This window comes from Pseudophryne corroboree, unplaced genomic scaffold, assembly GCF_028390025.1.
Source record: "Pseudophryne corroboree isolate aPseCor3 unplaced genomic scaffold, aPseCor3.hap2 scaffold_1020, whole genome shotgun sequence".
Taxonomy (NCBI): domain Eukaryota; kingdom Metazoa; phylum Chordata; class Amphibia; order Anura; family Myobatrachidae; genus Pseudophryne; species Pseudophryne corroboree.
This window is the reverse complement of record NW_026967647.1, coordinates 99,355-113,021: the sequence shown is the minus strand read 5'-3', so window position 1 is coordinate 113,021 and position 13,667 is coordinate 99,355. Positions and strand designations below refer to the sequence as shown.

The 13,667-nt window shown below is 49.9% G+C and overlaps 14 non-coding genes and 3 pseudogenes across 14 annotated transcripts; all 17 read left to right on the top strand.

The window, feature by feature from the left end:
• Window positions 1-1,550: 1,550 nt before the first annotated feature.
• On the top strand, window positions 1,551-1,714 carry LOC134987715 (U1 spliceosomal RNA). The gene has a single exon (XR_010193301.1). It is a non-coding gene; the product is annotated as a U1 spliceosomal RNA (small nuclear RNA).
• A 152-nt stretch (window positions 1,715-1,866) lies between these two features.
• On the top strand, window positions 1,867-2,002 carry LOC134987739 (U1 spliceosomal RNA; annotated as a pseudogene).
• A 698-nt stretch (window positions 2,003-2,700) lies between these two features.
• On the top strand, window positions 2,701-2,864 carry LOC134987790 (U1 spliceosomal RNA). Its single transcript, XR_010193359.1, has one exon. It is a non-coding gene; the product is annotated as a U1 spliceosomal RNA (small nuclear RNA).
• A 152-nt stretch (window positions 2,865-3,016) lies between these two features.
• Window positions 3,017-3,179, top strand: LOC134987707 (U1 spliceosomal RNA). The gene has a single exon (XR_010193293.1). It is a non-coding gene; the product is annotated as a U1 spliceosomal RNA (small nuclear RNA).
• Window positions 3,180-3,853: 674 nt separating this feature from the next.
• LOC134987774 (U1 spliceosomal RNA) lies at window positions 3,854-4,017 on the top strand. The gene has a single exon (XR_010193342.1). It is a non-coding gene; the product is annotated as a U1 spliceosomal RNA (small nuclear RNA).
• A 152-nt stretch (window positions 4,018-4,169) lies between these two features.
• On the top strand, window positions 4,170-4,332 carry LOC134987745 (U1 spliceosomal RNA). The gene has a single exon (XR_010193321.1). It is a non-coding gene; the product is annotated as a U1 spliceosomal RNA (small nuclear RNA).
• A 674-nt stretch (window positions 4,333-5,006) lies between these two features.
• Window positions 5,007-5,170, top strand: LOC134987666 (U1 spliceosomal RNA). The gene has a single exon (XR_010193253.1). It is a non-coding gene; the product is annotated as a U1 spliceosomal RNA (small nuclear RNA).
• A 152-nt stretch (window positions 5,171-5,322) lies between these two features.
• On the top strand, window positions 5,323-5,459 carry LOC134987747 (U1 spliceosomal RNA; annotated as a pseudogene).
• A 698-nt stretch (window positions 5,460-6,157) lies between these two features.
• Window positions 6,158-6,321, top strand: LOC134987673 (U1 spliceosomal RNA). Its single transcript, XR_010193260.1, has one exon. It is a non-coding gene; the product is annotated as a U1 spliceosomal RNA (small nuclear RNA).
• A 152-nt stretch (window positions 6,322-6,473) lies between these two features.
• Window positions 6,474-6,636, top strand: LOC134987717 (U1 spliceosomal RNA). The gene has a single exon (XR_010193303.1). It is a non-coding gene; the product is annotated as a U1 spliceosomal RNA (small nuclear RNA).
• Window positions 6,637-7,310: 674 nt separating this feature from the next.
• LOC134987664 (U1 spliceosomal RNA) lies at window positions 7,311-7,474 on the top strand. The gene has a single exon (XR_010193252.1). It is a non-coding gene; the product is annotated as a U1 spliceosomal RNA (small nuclear RNA).
• Window positions 7,475-7,626: 152 nt separating this feature from the next.
• LOC134987716 (U1 spliceosomal RNA) lies at window positions 7,627-7,789 on the top strand. The gene has a single exon (XR_010193302.1). It is a non-coding gene; the product is annotated as a U1 spliceosomal RNA (small nuclear RNA).
• A 674-nt stretch (window positions 7,790-8,463) lies between these two features.
• Window positions 8,464-8,627, top strand: LOC134987797 (U1 spliceosomal RNA). The gene has a single exon (XR_010193365.1). It is a non-coding gene; the product is annotated as a U1 spliceosomal RNA (small nuclear RNA).
• A 142-nt stretch (window positions 8,628-8,769) lies between these two features.
• LOC134987684 (U1 spliceosomal RNA) lies at window positions 8,770-8,932 on the top strand. The gene has a single exon (XR_010193270.1). It is a non-coding gene; the product is annotated as a U1 spliceosomal RNA (small nuclear RNA).
• Window positions 8,933-9,602: 670 nt separating this feature from the next.
• Window positions 9,603-9,766, top strand: LOC134987804 (U1 spliceosomal RNA). The gene has a single exon (XR_010193373.1). It is a non-coding gene; the product is annotated as a U1 spliceosomal RNA (small nuclear RNA).
• Window positions 9,767-13,006: 3,240 nt separating this feature from the next.
• On the top strand, window positions 13,007-13,170 carry LOC134987702 (U1 spliceosomal RNA). Its single transcript, XR_010193289.1, has one exon. It is a non-coding gene; the product is annotated as a U1 spliceosomal RNA (small nuclear RNA).
• Window positions 13,171-13,322: 152 nt separating this feature from the next.
• LOC134987729 (U1 spliceosomal RNA) lies at window positions 13,323-13,458 on the top strand (annotated as a pseudogene).
• Window positions 13,459-13,667: the final 209 nt, after the last annotated feature.

Sequence of the window (13,667 nt, the reverse complement as noted above, 5' to 3'; positions counted from 1 at the left end):
AAGCATGGCAGAGGTGTCACTATCACTGGTGACACCCAGAGAGGTGGCGAGGGAGATTGTAATGCAGTGCGCGCAGATAAACAGCGCAATGGTAAAAAGGAGGCATGGTTTCATAGGTAGGGGCGTGGCCTGGTGGCCTGAATCTACATTTTGTTGCTCCGGGTGTCCCGGGGGTTGGGGGCTGCACCCGGGGACTAGTGTGTGAGCGGTGCTGGCTCCTGCACAGTGACAGGGCATGGCCACCCAGCATGACGCCTCCCTTCTTGACCATGCTGTAATTGCAGTCGCACTGCAGTTCAGCGTGATCATAAAAAATGGTGTAGGCTCCTGCTGGTGCAGACTGTAGAGAAAAGCTGCTGTGACCACGCCCCCTGTGTCTCCTCCGTTGCAGACCCCATTTTGAAGCCTTGCCCCCGGACTAAGAGAAAAGAATGCCCTTGCGCACTATCCTGACTTCTCCTCCCGTCTGCTTAATTTGTGCCTTCCAACGCACAATGCGAACAAGAGGTGGTGCTGCAGGGCCCACACCCTTTTACTTGCCTTACAGAACAGCTCTGGAGCTGTTACAGTGCCCAGCTGCTGCAAGAAATCAGCTTGAATGCATCAGGGGATGGGGCATGGCCAACATGAGCCCCACACCAAAGGAGGGTGGAGGTGTTTAATGCGAACTAGGGGTCATCCAAGCACTGCAAAAGGCCGCCATGCCCTGCATGCCCCTTTTCTCTTTTCATATGCAGATGAGGGTTCCAGTCAACTTTGGCCCACTGCTTGGATTTACATCACCGTATGCAAATCCGTCTGCTGCAGACCTTCCCCCAGGAGTGCTTGTACTAGTTGTTGCATATGGGCCCTCATTCCGAGTCGTTCGCTCTGTAAATTTCATCGCATCGCAGTGAAATTCTGCTTAGTACGCATGCGCAATATTCGCACTGCGACTGCGCCAAGTAATTTTACAATGAAGAAAGTATTTTTACTCACGGCTTTTTCTTCGCTCCGGCGATCGTAATGTGATTGACAGGAAATGGGTGTTACTGGGCGGAAACAGGCCGTTTTATGGGCGTGTGGGAAAAAACGCTACAGTTTCCGGAAAAAACGCAGGAGTGGCCGGAGAAACGGGGGAGTGTCTGGGCGAACTCTGGGAGTGTTTGTGACGTCAAACCAGGAACGACAAGCACTGAACTGATCGCAGATGCCGAGTAAGTCTGAAGCTACTCTGAAACTGCTAAGTAGTTTGTAATCGCAATATTGCGAATACATCGGTCGCAATTTTAAGAAGCTAAGATTCACTCCCAGTAGGCGGCGGCTTAGCGTGTGTAACTCTGCTAAAATCGCCTTGCGAGCGATCAACTCGGAATGAGGGCCATGGTTTGATATTTGATGGTGCTTCAGTATTAGGCTGCCTTCCGCCCTCCCATGTTCATCTGAAAAGATGTGGTCTCCCTGCAGTTGTTGTCCCAAGATGAGAGTTCCCTTGTGCTGCCTCAGTTGAATCTCCTTTACTTGACAGAGATGTGCCTGAGCAGCGGCCCTCACCAGCCCTATCCCAAATCATACTTATTTTGCATAGGAGATACCATGGTCATGAAGATTGTTCTCCCAGGGTGAGGTTCATTCATTGCATTCTGGGTATGCTGACCCCTGTGATTTTCCCAAATGTGGGAAACTCGACTGCATTATTTGTGGTAGTGGGGGACTGTGTTTGTGCTTTCCTCTGGTCAGCTCTGGTAAAAGTCAGATTTCTTTGTCTCAGATCTTCCTCTAGCCTTGTTCTTCTTTCGAGAGTTCCCTGGTGCTGCTTCAGTTGGATCTCCTTCACTTCACAGGGGGGAACCCGAGCAGCGACCCTCCCCAGCTCTAGCCCAACTCCTACTTACCTGCCAGGTGAGATACTATGATCATGAAGGTGCTTCTCCCAGGGCAAGGCTCAACCATTGCACTCTGGGTGTGCTGCTCTTGCGATTTCCCCAAATGTGGGAAACTTGACTGCATAATTTGTGTTTCCCCTCGTCGGCTCTCGTATAATTCAGATCTCTTTGTCTCAGGTCTCTCTCCAGCCTAGTTTGCTGTCTGTTTCCACTTCTCTTTTCTTGAGCCGCTCCCTTCTATGCCCTTGCGCACTATCCTGACTTCTCCCGTCTGCTTACTTCGTGCCTTCCAACGCACAATGCGAACTACAGGTAGTGCTGCAGGGCCCACACCCTTTTACTTGCCTTACAGAGTAGCTCTGGAGCAGTTACAGTGCCCAGCTGCTGCAAGAAATCAGCTTGAATGCTTCAGGGGCTGGGGCATAGCCAACATGAGCCCCACACCGAAGGAGGGAGGAGGTGTGTAATGCAAACTAGGGGTCATCCAAGCGCTGCAAAAGGCCGCCATGCCCTGCACGCCCCTTTTCTCTTTTCATATGCAGACGAGGGTTGAAGCCAACTTTGACCCACTGCTTGGATGACATCACCATATGCAAATCCATCTGCTGCAGGCCTTCCCCCAGGAATGCTTGCACTAGTTGTTGCATTTGGTTTGTTGTTTGGGGGTGCTTCAGTATTAGGCAGCCTTCTGCCCTCACATGTTCATCTGAAAATATGTGTTCTCCCTGCAGTTGTTGTCCCCAGATGAGAGTTCCCTTGTGCTGCCTCAGTTGAATCTCCTTTACTTGACAGAGATGTGCCTGAGAAGCGGCCCTCCCCAGCCCTATCCCAAATCATACTTATTTTGCATAGGCGATACCATGGTCATGAAGATTGTTCTCCCAGGGTGAGGTTCATTCATTGCATTCTGGGTATGCTGACCCCTGTGATTTCCCCAAATGTGGGAAACTCGACTGCATTATTTGTGGTAGTGGGGGACTGTGTTTGTGCTTTCCTCTGGCCAGCTCTGGAAAAAGTCAGATTTCTTTGTCTCAGATCTTCCTCTAGCCTTGTTCTTCTTTCGAGAGTTCCCTTGTGCTGCCTCAGTTGGATCTCTTTCACTTGACAGGGGGGTGCCCGAACAGCGACCCTCCCCAGCTCTAGCCCAACTCCTACTTACCTGCCAGGTGAGATACTATGATCATGAAGGTGCTTCTCCCAGGGCAAGGCTCACCCATTGCACTCTGGGTGTGCTGCCCCTGCGATTTCCCCAAATGTGGGAAACTTGACTGCATAATTTGTGTTTCCCTTGGTCGGCTCTCGTATAATTCAGATCTCTTTGTCTCAGGTCTCTCTCCAGCCTAGTTTGCTGTCTGTTTCCACTTCTCTTTTCTTCAGCCGCTCCCTTCTATACCCTTGTGCACTATCCTGACTTCTCCTCCCGTCTGCTTACTTTGTGCCTTCCAATGCACAATGCAAACTACAGGTAGTGCTGCAGGGCCCACACCCTTTTACTTGCCTTACAGAGCAGCTCTGGAGCTGTTACAGTGCCCAGCTGCTGCAAGAAATCAGCTTGAATGCTTCAGGGGATGGGGCATGGCCAACATGAGCCCCACACCAAAGGAGGGTGGAGGTGTTTAATGCGAACTAGGGGTCATCCAAGCACCGCAAAAGGCCGCCATGCCCTGCACGCCCCTTTTCTCTTTTCATATGCAGATGAGGGTTGAAGCCAACTTTGACCCACTGCTTGGATGACATCACCGTATGCAAATCCGTCTTCTGCAGAACTTCCCCCAGGAATGCTTGCACTAGTTGTTGCATTTGGTTTGTTGTTTGGGGGTGCTTCAGTATTAGGCAGCCTTCTGCCCTCCCATGTTCATCTGAAAATATGTGTTCTCCCTGCAGTTGTTGTCCCCAGATGAGAGTTCCCTTGTGCTGCCTCAGTTAAATCTCCTTTACTTGACAGAGATGTGCATGAGCAGCGGCCCTCCCCAGCCCTATTCCAAATCATACTTATTTTGCATAGGAGATACCATGGTCATGAAGATTTTTCTCCCAGGGTGAGGTTCATTCATTGCATTTTGGGTATGCTGACCCCTGTGATTTCCCCAAATGTGGGAAACTCAGCTGCATTATTTGTGGTAGTGGGGGACTGTGTTTGTGCTTTCCTCTGGTCAGCTCTGGTAAAAGTCAGATTTCTTTGTCTCAGATTTTCCTCTAGCCTTGTTCTTCTTTCGAGAGTTCCCTTGTGCTGCCTTAGTTGGATCTCCTTCACTTTACAGGGGGGTACCCGAGCAGCGACCCTCCCCAGCTCTAGCCCAACTCCTACTTACCTGCCAGGTGAGATACTATGATCATGAAGGTGCTTCTCCCAGGGCAAGGCTAACCCATTGTTCTCTGGGTGTGCTGCTCCTGCGATTTCCCCAAATGTGGGAAACTTGACTGTATAATTTGTGTTTCCCCTGGTCGGCTCTCGTATAATTCAGATCTCTTTGTCTCAGGTCTCTCTCCAGCCTAGTTTGCTGTCTGTTTCCACTTCTCTTTTCTTGAGCCGCTCCCTTCTATGCCCTTGCGCACTATCCTGACTTCTCCTCCTGTCTGCTTACTTTGTGCCTTCCAACGCACAATGCGAACTACAGGTAGTGCTGCAGGGCCCACACCCTTTTACTTGCCTTACAGAGCAGCTCTGGAGCTGTTACAGTGCCCAGCTGCTGCAAGAAATCAGCTTGAATGCTTCAGGGGCTGGGGCATAGCCAACATGAGCCCCACACCAAAGGAGGGTGGAGGTGTTTAATGCAAACTAGGGGTCAGCCAAGCGCCGCAAAAGGCCACCATGCCCTGCACGCCCCTTTTCTCTTTTCATATGCAGACGAGGGTTGAAGCCAACTTTGACCCACTGCTTGGATGACATCACCATATGCAAATCCATCTGCGGCAGGCCTTCCCCCAGGAATGCTTGCACTAGTTGTTGCATTTGGTTTGTTGTTTGGGGGTGCTTCAGTATTAGGCAGTCTTCTGCCCTCCCATGTTCATCTGAAAATATATGTTCTCCCTGCAGTTGTTGTCCCAAGATGAGAGTTCCCTTGTGCTGCCTCAGTTGAATCTCCTTTACTTGACAGAGATGTGCATGAGCAGCGGCCCTCCCCAGCCCTATTCCAAATCATACTTATTTTGCATAGGAGATACCATGGTCATGAAGATTTTTCTCCCAGGGTGAGGTTCATTCATTGCATTTTGGGTATGCTGACCCCTGTGATTTCCCCAAATGTGGGAAACTTGACTGCATTATTTGTGGTAGTGGGAGACTGTGTTTGTGCTTTCCTCTGGTCAGCTCTGGTAAAAGTCAGATTTCTTTGTCTCAGATCTTCCTCTAGCCTTGTTCTTCTTTCAAGAGTTCCCTGGTGCTGCCTCAGTTGGATCTCCTTCACTTCACAGGGGGGAACCCGAGCAGCGACCCTCCCCAGCTCTAGCCCAACTCCTACTTACCTGCCAGGTGAGATACTATGATCATGAAGGTGCTTCTCCCAGGGCAAGGCTCAACCATAGCACTCTGGGTGTGCTGCTCCTGCGATTTCCCCAAAATGTGGGAAACTTGACTGCATAATTTGTGTTTCCCCTCGTCGGCTCTCGTATAATTCAGATCTCTTTGTCTCAGGTCTCTCTCCAGCCTAGTTTGCTGTCTGTTTCCACTTCTCTTTTCTTGAGCCGCTCCCTTCTATGCCCTTGCGCACTATCCTGACTTCTCCCGTCTGCTTACTTCGTGCCTTCCAACGCACAATGCGAACTACAGGTAGTGCTGCAGGGTCCACACCCTTTTACTTGCCTTACAGAGTAGCTCTGGAGCAGTTACAGTGCCCAGCTGCTGCAAGAAATCAGCTTGAATGCTTCAGGGGCTGGGGCATAGCCAACATGAGCCCCACACCGAAGGAGGGTGGAGGTGTGTAATGCGAACTAGGGGTCATCCAAGCGCTGCAAAAGGCCGCCATGCCCTGCACGCCCCTTTTCTCTTTTCATATGCAGACGAGGGTTGAAGCCAACTTTGACCCACTGCTTGGATGACATCACCATATGCAAATCCATCTGCTGCAGGCCTTCCCCCAGGAATGCTTGCACTAGTTGTTGCATTTGGTTTGTTGTTTGGGGGTGCTTCAGTATTAGGCAGCCTTCTGCCCTCACATGTTCATCAGAAAATATGTGTTCTCCCTGCAGTTGTTGTCCCCAGATGAGAGTTCCCTTGTGCTGCCTCAGTTGAATCTCCTTTACTTGACAGAGATGTGCCTGAGCAGCGGCCCTCCCCAGCCCTATCCCAAATCATACTTATTTTGCATAGGCGATACCATGGTCATGAAGATTGTTCTCCCAAGGTGAGGTTCATTCATTGCATTCTGGGTATGCTGACCCCTGTGATTTCCCCAAATGTGGGAAACTCGACAGCATTATTTGTGGTAGTGGGGGACTGTGTTTGTGCTTTCCTCTGGTCAGCTCTGGAAAAAGTCAGATTTCTTTGTCTCAGATCTTCCTCTAGCCTTGTTCTTCTTTCGAGAGTTCCCTTGTGCTACCTCAGTTGGATCTCTTTCACTTGACAGGGGGGTGCCCGAACAGCGACCCTCCCCAGCTCTAGCCCAACTCCTACTTACCTGCCAGGTGAGATACTATGATTATGAAGGTGCTTCTCCCAGGGCAAGGCTCACCCATTGCACTCTGGGTGTGCTGCCCCTGCGATTTCCCCAAATGTGGGAAACTTGACTGCATAATTTGTGTTTCCCCTGGTCGGCTCTCGTATAATTCAGATCTCTTTGTCTCAGGTCTCTCTCCAGCCTAGTTTGCTGTCTGTTTCCACTTCTCTTTTCTTGAGCCGCTCCCTTCTATGCCCTTGCGCACTATCCTGACTTCTCCTCCTGTCTGCTTACTTTGTGCCTTCCAACGCACAATGCGATCTACAGGTAGTGCTGCAGGGCCCAGACCCTTTTACTTGCCTTACAGAGCAGCTCTGGAGCTGTTACAGTGCCCAGCTGCTGCAAGAAATCAGCTTGAATGCTTCAGGGGCTGGGGCATAGCCAACATGAGCCCCACACCAAAGGAGGGTGGAGGTGTTTAATGCAAACTAGGGGTCAGCCAAGCGCCGCAAAAGGCCACCATGCCCTGCACGCCCCTTTTCTCTTTTCATATGCAGACGAGGGTTGAAGCCAACTTTGACCCACTGCTTGGATGACATCACCATATGCAAATCCCTCTGCGGCAGGCCTTCCCCCAGGAATGCTTGCACTAGTTGTTGCATTTGGTTTGTTGTTTGGGGGTGCTTCAGTATTAGGCAGCCTTCTGCCATCCCATGTTCATCTGAAAATATATGTTCTCCCTGCAGTTGTTGTCCCAAGATGAGAGTTCCCTTGTGCTGCCTCAGTTGAATCTCCTTTACTTGACAGAGATGTGCATGAGCAGCGGCCCTCCCCAGCCCTATTCCAAATCATACTTATTTTGCATAGGAGATACCATGGTCATGAAGATTTTTCTCCCAGGGTGAGGTTCATTCATTGCATTTTGGGTATGCTGACCCCTGTGATTTCCCCAAATGTGGGAAACTTGACTGCATTATTTGTGGTAGTGGGAGACTGTGTTTGTGCTTTCCTCTGGTCAGCTCTGGTAAAAGTCAGATTTCTTTGTCTCAGATTTTCCTTTAGCCTTGTTCTTCTTTCGAGAGTTCCCTTGTGCTGCCTCAGTTGGATCTCCTTCACTTTACAGGGGGGTGCCCGAGCAGCGACCCTCCCCAGCTCTAGCCCAACTCCTACTTACCTGCCAGGTGAGATACTATGATTATGAAGGTGCTTCTCCCAGGGCAAGGCTCACCCATTGCACTCTGGGTGTGCTGCCCCTGCGATTTCCCCAAATGTGGGAAACTTGACTGCATAATTTGTGTTTCCCCTGGTCGGCTCTCGTATAATTCAGATCTCTTTGTCTCAGGTCTCTCTCCAGCCTAGTTTGCTGTCTGTTTCCACTTCTCTTTTCTTCAGCCGCTCCCTTCTATACCCTTGTGCACTATCCTGACTTCTCCTCCCGTCTGCTTACTTTGTGCCTTCCAATGCACAATGCAAACTACAGGTAGTGCTGCAGGGCCCACACCCTTTTACTTGCCTTACAGAGCAGCTCTGGAGCTGTTGCAGTGCCAAGCTGCTGCAAGAAATCAGCTTGAATGCTTCAGGGGCTGGGGCATAGCCAACATGAGCCCCACACCGAAGGAGGGTGGAGGTGTTTAATGCAAACTAGGGGTCAGACAAGCGCAGCAAAAGGCCACCAAGCCCTGCACGCCCCTTTTCTGTTTTCATATGCAGACGAGGGTTGAAGCCAACTTTGACCCACTGCTTGGATGACATCACCATATGCAAATCCATCTGCGGCAGGCCTTCCCCCAGGAATGCTTGCACTAGTTGTTGCATTTGGTTTGTTGTTTGGGGGTGCTTCAGTATTAGGCAGCCTTCTGCCCTCCCATGTTCATCTGAAAATATGTGTTCTCCCTGCAGTTGTTGTCCCTAGATGAGAGTTCCCTTGTGCTGCCTCAGTTGAATCTCCTTAACTTGACAGAGATGTGCCTGAGCAGCGGCCCTCCCCAGCTCTATCCCAAATCATACTTATTTTGCATAGGAGATACCATGGTCATGAAGATTATTCTCCCAGGGTGAGGTTCATTCATTGCATTCTGGGTATGCTGACCCCTGTGATTTCCCCAAATGTGGGAAACTCGACTGCTTTATTTGTGGTAGTGGGGGACTGTGTTTGTGTTTTCCTCTGGTCAGCTCTGGTAAAAGTCAGATTTCTTTGTTTCAGAGCCTTGTTCTTCTTTTGAGAGTTCCCTTGTGCTGCCTCAGTTGGATCTCCTTCACTTGACAGGGGGGTGCCCGAGCAGAGACCCTCCCCAGCTCTAGCCCAACTCCTACTTACCTGCCAGGTGAGATACTATGATCATGAAGGTGCTTCTCCCAGGGCAAGGCTCACCCATTGCACTCTGGGTGTGCTGCCCCTGCGATTTCCCCAAATGTGGGAAACTTGACTGCATAATTTGTGTTTCCCCTGGTCGGCTCTCGTATAATTCAGATCTCTTTGTCTCAGGTCTCTCTCCAGCCTAGTTTGCTGTCTGTTTCCACTTCTCTTTTCTTCAGCCGCTCCCTTCTATGCCCTTGTGCACTATCCTGACTTCCCCGTCTGCTTACTTTGTGCCTTCCAACGCACAATGCAAACTACAGGTAGTGCTGCAGGGCCCACACCCTTTTACTTGCTTTACAGAGCAGCTCTGGAGCTGTTACAGTGCCCAGCTGCTGCAAGAAATCAGCTTGAATGCTTCAGGGGCTGGGGCATAGCCAACATGAGCCCCACACCGAAGGAGGGTGGAGGTGTTTAATGCGAACTAGGGGTCATCTAAGCGCCGCAAAAGGCAGCCATGCCCTGCACACCCCTTTTTTATTTTCATATGCAGACGAGGGTTGAAGCCAACTTTGACCCACTGCTTGGATGACATCACCATATGCAAATCCGTCTGCTGCAGGCCTTCCCCCAGGAATGCTTGCACTAGTAGTTGCATTTGGTTTGTTGTTTGGGGGTGCTTCAGTATTAGGCAGCCTTCTGCCCTCCCATGTTCATCTGAAAATATGTGTTCTCCCTGCAGTTGTTGTCCCCAGATGAGAGTTCCCTTGTGCTGCCTCAGTTGAAACTCCTTTACTTGACAGAGATGTGCCTGAGCAGCGGCCCTCCCCAGCCCTATCCCAAATCATACTTATTTTGCATAGGCGATACCATGGTCATGAAGATTGTTCTCCCAAGGTGAGGTTCATTCATTGCATTCTGGGTATGCTGACCCCTGTGATTTCCCCAAATGTGGGAAACTCGACTGCATTATTTGTGGTAGTGGGGGACTGTGTTTGTGCTTTCCTCTGGTCAGCTCTGGTAAAAGTCAGATTTCTTTGTCTCAGATCTTCCTCTAGCCTTGTTCTTCTTTCGAGAGTTCCCTTGTGCTGCCTCAGTTGGATCTCCTTCACTTGACAGGGGGTGCCCGAGCAGCAATCCTCCACAGCTCTAGCCCAACTCCTACTTACCTGCCAGGTGAGATACTATGATCTTCACTGTTAGGGCAATCAGGATGTGGAATTCCCTGCCAGGGAAGGTGGTAATGGCGGACTCTGTAATTGGATTTAAAAAAGGAATGGATACATTTCTGAATGAAAAAGCTATCCAAGGTTATAATACTTAAAATATCAACATGGTTAATCCGGGGGTAACATGAGTTATAGTAGCTAACTAGTCATAAAACATTATTCAGCAAGTATGTAGAATCATCACAACTTAAAACAGGTTGAACACGATGGGCAATTTGCCTCTATTCAACCTCAAAAACTATGTTACCATATGTTACTATATTACTATGTTACTGTAGTATACAGAACACCACAATGTAATGAGCAGTGATAGTGAGCACTGATGAGGATACTAGAACTGACACTGAGCAGCAAGATGCAGCACTGGACTATTAGTAATGTACTGTAGTATGCTGAGCACCACAATGCAGCACAAGACAATGAGCAGTGATACTGAGCACTGATGAGGATACTACTGAGAACTGACACTGAGCAGGAGAGACACACTACTAGTATTACTGAGCAGCAATAAGTAACCACTGATACTGAGCACTGATATTGAGATTTCCACTGAGAGAACATAGCCACATCCTCTCCGCTCTCTCTTCAATGCACGAGTAAAAATGGCGGCAACGCGCAGCTCTTTATATGGAATCCGAATCTCGCGAGAATCCGACAGCGGGATGATGACATTTTCCCTTGTTCAGGTTTTCCGAGTCAGGCAGGAACAACCGAGCCTGCCTCGGACCAGTGTAAACCACGTGGAGTTCGTCGGGAATTCGGTTCTCGGAGAACCGAACCCGCTCCTCTATATATACTATATTACTATGTTACTGTAGTATACAGAACACCACAATGCAATGAGCAGTGATAGTGAGCACTGATGAGGATACTAGAACTGACACTGAGCAGCAAGATGCAGCACTGGACTATTAGTAATGTACTGTAGTATGCTGAGCACCACAATGCAGCACAAGACAATGAGCAGTGATACTGAGCACTGATGAGGATACTACTGAGAACTGACACTGAGCAGGAGAGACACACTACTAGTATTACTGAGCAGCAATAAGTAACCACTGATACTGAGCACTGATATTGAGATTTCCACTGAGAGAACATAGCCACGTCCTCTCCGCTCTCTCTTCAATGCACGAGTAAAAATGGCAGCAACGCGCAGCTCTTTATATGGAATCCGAATCTCACGAGAATCTGACAGCGGGATGATGACATTTTCCCTTGTTCAGGTTTTCCGAGTCAGGCAGGAACAACCGAGCCTGCCTCGGACCAATGTAAACCACGTGGAGTTCGTGGGGAATTCGGTTCTCGGAGAACCGAACCCACTCCTCTCTACCTTATACCCATCAATTGTTTTTATTTTCAATCTAAGCCCCTGCAGTTTTCTGTAAGCATCTGCTTCGCTATGATGATCAACAAGTCACAAGGGCAAACACTCAGGGCTTGAGGCGTAGATCTTAGGACCAGCTGCTACAAGCATGGCAGAGGTGTCACTATCACTGGTGACACCCAGAGAGGTGGCGAGGGAGATTGTAATGCAGTGCGCGCAGATAAACAGCGCAATGGTAAAAAGGAGGCATGGTTTCATAGGTAGGGGCGTGGCCTGGTGGCCTGAATCTACATTTTGTTGCTCCGGGTGTCCCGGGGGTTGGGGGCTGCACCCGGGGACTAGTGTGTGAGCGGTGCTGGCTCCTGCACAGTGACAGGGCATGGCCACCCAGCATGACGCCTCCCTTCTTGACCATGCTGTAATTGCAGTCGCACTGCAGTTCAGCGTGATCATAAAAAATGGTGTAGGCTCCTGCTGGTGCAGACTGTAGAGAAAAGCTGCTGTGACCACGCCCCCTGTGTCTCCTCCGTTGCAGACCCCATTTTGAAGCCTTGCCCCCGGACTAAGAGAAAAGAATGCCCTTGCGCACTATCCTGACTTCTCCTCCCGTCTGCTTAATTTGTGCCTTCCAACGCACAATGCGAACAACAGGTGGTGCTGCAGGGCCCACACACTTTTACTTGCCTTACAGAACAGCTCTGGAGCTGTTACAGTGCCCAGCTGCTGCAAGAAATCAGCTTGAATGCATCAGGGGATGGGGCATGGCCAACATGAGCCCCACACCAAAGGAGGGTGGGGGTGTTTAATGCGAACTAGGGGTCATCCAAGCACTGCAAAAGGCCGCCATGCCCTGCATGCCCCTTTTCTCTTTTCATATGCAGATGAGGGTTCCAGTCAACTTTGGCCCACTGCTTGGATTTACATCACCGTATGCAAATCCGTCTGCTGCAGACCTTCCCCCAGGAGTGCTTGTACTAGTTGTTGCATATGGGCCCTCATTCCGAGTTGTTCGCTCTGTAAATTTCATCGCATCGCAGTGAAATTCTGCTTAGTACGCATGCGCAATATTCGCACTGCGACTGCGCCAAGTAATTTTACAATGAAGAAAGTATTTTTACTCACGGATTTTTCTTCGCTCCGGCGATCGTAATGTGATTGACAGGAAATGGGTGTTACTGGGCGGAAACAGGCCGTTTTATGGGCGTGTGGGAAAAAACGCTACAGTTTCCGGAAAAAACGCAGGAGTGGCCGGAGAAACGGGGGAGTGTCTGGGCGAACTCTGGGAGTGTTTGTGACGTCAAACCAGGAACGACAAGCACTGAACTGATCGCAGATGCAGAGTAAGTCTGAAGCTACTCTGAAACTGCTAAGTAGTTTGTAATCGCAATATTGCGAATACATCGGTCGCAATTTTAAGAAGCTAAGATTCACTCCCAGTAGGCGGCGGCTTAGCGTGTGTAACTCTGCTAAAATCGCCTTGCGAGTTATCAACTCGGAATGAGGGCCATGGTTTGATATTTGATGGTGCTTCAGTATTAGGCAGCCTTCCGCCCTCCCATGTTCATCTGAAAAGATGTGGTCTCCCTGCAGTTGTTGTCCCCAGATGAGAGTTCCCTTGTGCTGCCTCAGTTGAATCTCCTTTACTTGACAGAGATGTGCCTGAGCAGCGGCCCTCACCAGCCCTATCCCAAATCATACTTATTTTGCATAGGAGATACCATGGTCATGAAGATTGTTCTCCCAGGGTGAGGTTCATTCATTGCATTCTGGGTATGCTGACCCCTGTGATTTTCCCAAATGTGGGAAACTCGACTGCATTATTTGTGGTAGTGGGGGACTGTGTTTGTGCTTTCCTCTGGTCAGCTCTGGTAAAAGTCAGATTTCTTTGTCTCAGATCTTCCTCTAGCCTTGTTCTTCTTTCGAGAGTTCCCTGGTGCTGCTTCAGTTGGATCTCCTTCACTTCACAGGGGGGAACCCGAGCAGCGACCCTCCCCAGCTCTAGCCCAACTCCTACTTACCTGCCAGGTGAGATACTATGATCATGAAGGTGCTTCTCCCAGGGCAAGGCTCAACCATTGCACTCTGGGTGTGCTGCTCCTGCGATTTCCCCAAATGTGGGAAACTTGACTGCATAATTTGTGTTTCCCCTCGTCGGCTCTCGTATAATTCAGATCTCTTTGTCTCAGGTCTCTCTCCAGCCTAGTTTGCTGTCTGTTTCCACTTCTCTTTTCTTGAGCCGCTCCCTTCTATGCCCTTGCGCACTATCCTGACTTCTCCCGTCTGCTTACTTCGTGCCTTCCAACGCACAATGCGAACTACAGGTAGTGCTGCAGGGCCCACACCCTTTTACTTGCC